Raw genomic sequence first — 4,795 nt, 5'->3', positions numbered from 1 at the left:
CATATAGTATAAGGCATCAGCATAAAATATTCTAAGGGCTGAACCCATTTAAAAAGATAAGGTCGGGATTTCATCACTCGTCCTTAGCCCAAAAATCACCCCAGTGCATAAATGTCCCAAGCTTAACTAAAATCAACTAGACGTTGGCCCCTAAGGACATTCGAGCTCAATAGGACGAAGACCACCGAAAGTTGCACCAATTTCGCTCTGTGGCTTAGTTGATGTCTAGGCAAGCTTTGTCCCTATAAGGGAGACAGTTCATCTGTTCGAGGCAAGTGGGTTTTAAGTGGGACCTTTGCGAACGCATCGTGACCCCTCCACTTACCTGGGAGCTTACCTGGTCAACTCGGTTCATTAGACCGGATTGGAGGCTTAGGTGTCCTCTTCAAACCAGTTAGGAGCTGTTTAGAAATTTAAGAAAAACATTAGAAATTGAGGTGTAATGTTTTGTTGCATGTTTGATTGTGAATAAAATTTTTGTTTTAGGATATCGTTTTAGGGTAACTTTAGTTGGTACTTATATTTATTTTTTATTTTCTTTTATTTTTTTTAAAAAAAAGAAAAAGAAAAAAAAGGAGGAAAATATTTTGCATGCTAAAGTGGAATAGGGACGACACCGGTCGATTAAGTCGTACAACTTTAGATCATCCCTTAGGACATACCCCTGAAATTCCTTCGCAGTATCTCACACCTTGTGAGATGGCTGATTTAAATGAAGATGCGGGGAGTCACCACAATCGAGAACGAGAACCCCATGTTATGACTCTAAGACAATACCTACAACCGGCTAGGACTAGTCAGCCTTCATGCATAATTTTTCCTGATAATGTAGGACATTTTGACATCAAACCCGGGGTAATCCAATTGCTGCCCAAGTTCCACGGGTTAGAGTCCGAGAGTCCGTATCTTCATTTAAAGGATTTTGAAGAACTGAGCATTACATTTAGAGTGCCAAATGTCACCGAGGATGTCCTCAAGTTGACATTGTTTCCTTTCTCTCTAAAGGATAAGGCCAAAACATGGCTAAACTCTTTGCGACCTAGATCAATAAGAAATTGGCAAGATATGCAGAGAGAATTTTTAAAGAAGTTCTTCCCCACACAAAGGACTAACTTTTTGAAAAGACATATCAGCAATTTTCAACAAAAAGATAATGAAACATTTTATGAATGTTGGGAAAGATTTAAAGACCTTCTTCTCTCATGCCCTCATCACGGATTCGAAACTTGGAGAACCATTAGCTTCTTTTATGAAGGTTTATCTCCACAGTTGAAACAATTTGTAGGGACTATGTGCAATGGTAGATTTTTAGAAAAACAACCTGATGAGGCATGGGAGTATTTGGATTCCCTTGCTGAGACTGCCCAACTTTGGGATAACGGGGATAGAAACAATAAGTCTTTGCCTAAGCCTACTAGCTCTGTACAGGGAGGCCTTTACAACCTTAGAACTGAGGATGATCTTCATGCTAAAATGGCAGCCCTCACTAGGAAGGTAGAAGAAATTGAGCTTAGGAAGGTTGAACCTGTCAAGACTATAGAGCTTAGAAACGAGTGTTGTGGTATCTGCGATATGTCGGGTCATACTACTACTGATTGTCCCACCATACCGGCATTCAAAGAAGTCTTGCACGATCAAGCAAATGCTATGAACTCCTACCAAAAGCCTTATAACGATCCATACTCGAATACCTATAACCCTGGTTGGAAGAATCATCCAAACTTTAGGTGGAGAAACGATCATCCTCAACAGTCACACCATTCAGCTCCTCCACCTGCACATCCTACTTATGCACCATCACCTTCTCAAAAGCCAAATATCGAGGATACCTTGCAATCCATACAAACTTTTCTACAAGGTCAAGCTAATATCAATGCTCAAAATACTCGAAATTTTGAAGACATAAGGAACCAATTGTCAATATTGACTACCGTCCTAAGTACCCAAGAGAAGGGTAAGCTTCCAGCTCAACCCCAACCTAACCCACAAGTGCACGGTAGTAATAATACGGCTCCCTCTAGTTCGCATACAGAACATGCAAAAAGCATTATGACTTTGCGTAATGGGAAAGTCATTGATCAAACCGTCCCATTGAGACCGCAAGTCACTTCTAATTCTGATGCTCCCAAAGTCGATGAAAGGGACAAAGAAGAAGTTGAGGTCCCAACTTCTACCGAGAAAGTTGAATGTCCTTTTCCTCCACCTTTTCCACAACGGTTAAAGCCGTTGCAAAAGCTCGAACCTAATTCTGAAATTCTTGAGCTTTTTAAACAAGTAAAGATCAACATACCTCTTCTTGATGCAATCAAACAAGTACCCTCATATGCCAAATTTTGAAGGACTTGTGTACTGTTAAGCGCCGATTAAATGTTAAGAAGAAGGCATTTTTAACTGAAAATGTGAGTGCTATTTTGCAGCACAACATTCTCCCTAAATATAAAGATCCAGGTTGCCCAACCATCTCATGCATCATAGGTGACTTTAGGATAGAGCGAGCATTGTTAGATTTAGGGGCAAGTGTGAATTTGTTGCCATATTCTGTATATGAGCAACTTGGTTTAGGTGAGTTGAAGCCAACCTCCGTCACTTTGCAATTAGCTGACAGGTCAGTTAAAATTCCAAGGGGGATTATCGAGGATGTATTAGTCCAAGTAGACAAGTTCTACTTTCCTGTCGATTTTATTGTATTGGACACACATCCGGCTTCGAACTCACAGTCTCAGATTCCGGTCATTTTAGGACGTCCGTTCCTTGCAACTTCTAATGCATTGATTAATTGTAGGAATGGCGTCATGAAGCTTTCTTTCGGTAATATGACCTTAGAACTGAACATTTTTAATGTGTGCAAACAACTCAGTGATTCTGAAGAGAGTAAGGAGGTTGATTGGGTTGAAACCATCGCAGAAGATTATTTGTTAGCTAAAGCAATTAACGACCCATTCAATGATAGCTTAATTGATTGGTGTCTTAATGGAACCAATGATGATGATTTGTCAGTCACACCTATTGTGGATAATCTGGATATCAAGATGGTCAATGGGTGGAGACCAAAAGAAGGAGAATTTGAGAGATTGTCGCCTCGAGAGGTGAAAATAGAACCATCCCATGAGCAAGCACCCAAGCTCGAATTGAAACCCTTACCAAAGGAACTTAAGTATGCTTTTCTTGGACCCGAAGATACTTTTCCTGTAATCATCTCGTCTGGACTTGATCATAACCAAGAAGAAAAATTAATTGATGTTTTAAAGAATCATAAAGGAGCCTTAGGATGGTCTATTGCCGATTTGAAGGGAATTAGCCCCTTAATTTGCACGCACCGGATATATTTAGAGGACAATGCCAAAACCACAAGGCAAATGCAACGAAGGTTAAATCCTACAATGAGAGATGTGGTTAAGGCAGAAGTCCTCAAGTTGCTTGACGTGGGTATTATTTGCCCAATTTCCGACAGCAAGTGGGTAAGCCCTACTCAAGTTGTTCCTAAGAAATCGGTTTTGACGGTAGTAGAAAATGAACAAGGTGAACTAGTTCCAACTCGTGTCCCGACAAGTTGGCGCATGTGTGTTGACTACCGAAAGCTGAATTTGGTCACACGAAAGGATCACTTTCCTCTACCCTTTCTAGACCAAGTATTGGAGAGGGTTGCAGGGCATGATTTCTATTGTTTTCTCGATGGCTATTCGGGATATTATCAAATTGAAATTTCACCGGAAGATCAAGAGAAGACTACCTTCACTTGTCCTTTTGGCACATTTGCTTTCCGACGAATGCCATTCGGGTTGTGTAATGCACCTGCAACGTTCCAAAGATGCATGCTCAGCATCTTTGAAGACATGAACGAGAAATTTTTGGAAGTGTTCATGGACGACTTCTCCGTTTTTGGCGACACATTTGATGATTGCCTGTCACATTTACAAGCTGTCTTAGCTCGATGTATGGAAAAGAATTTGATACTGAATTGGGAGAAATGCCACTTCATGGTGCCAAAAGGAATTGTCTTAGGACATATTGTTTCATCGAAGGGCATGGAAGTAGATAGAGCTAAGACTGATTTAATTGCTAAGCTACCTGCACCCAAGACGGTTAGAGATGTTAGATCATTTTTGGGTTATGCCGGATTCTATAGGAGGTTCATCAAGGACTTTAGTGTCATATCTCGACCATTATGTAATCTCCTATCCCTTGATACACCGTTCAATTGGACTGAAACTTGCCAAGATGCATTCGAGAAGTTAAAGTCTATGCTTAGTACTGCACCCATCGTTCGACCACCCGATTGGTCATTACCTTTTGAGATTATGTGCGACGCTAGCGACTATGCAATAGGAGCTGTCTTAGGACAACGCAAGGATAATAAGCCATATGTCATTTACTATGCAAGCAAAACCTTAAACGATGCTCAAATGAATTACACTACCACCGAGAAGAAATTGCTTGCAGTAGTATTTGCCTTAGATAAATTTCGCTCTTATATCCTTGGTGCTCCTATTGTTATCTTCACGGACCATGCGGCACTAAAATATTTGTTGGATAAGAAAGAGGCCAAACCATGCTTAATACGATGGATACTTCTACTCCAAGAATTTGACATCACTATCAAAGATAAAAAAGGAGTAGAGAATGTGGTTGCTGACCATTTATCACGATTAGTTTTTCATGATTCAGTGCCACAATTTTCCATCAAGGACTCATTCCCTGAAGAGCAGTTGTTTGCACTTTCTAGTATACCATGGTATGCAGATATTGTAAATTTTCTTGTTACAAGCCGGATGCCGGAACATTGGGGGTCGACAGA

General features: G+C 40.5%; 1 non-coding gene across 1 annotated transcript; it reads right to left on the bottom strand.

Annotated features, from left to right (window-relative positions):
* Positions 1–1,111: 1,111 nt before the first annotated feature.
* Positions 1,112–1,220, bottom strand: LOC120110947. The gene has a single exon (XR_005512069.1). It is a non-coding gene; the product is annotated as a small nucleolar RNA R71 (small nucleolar RNA).
* Positions 1,221–4,795: the final 3,575 nt, after the last annotated feature.

Source organism: Phoenix dactylifera, chromosome 5 (genome assembly GCF_009389715.1).
Source record: "Phoenix dactylifera cultivar Barhee BC4 chromosome 5, palm_55x_up_171113_PBpolish2nd_filt_p, whole genome shotgun sequence".
Taxonomy (NCBI): Eukaryota; Viridiplantae; Streptophyta; class Magnoliopsida; order Arecales; family Arecaceae; genus Phoenix; species Phoenix dactylifera.
The sequence above is the reverse complement of the archived record's forward strand: the minus strand, read 5'-3'. Positions and strand labels throughout refer to the sequence as shown.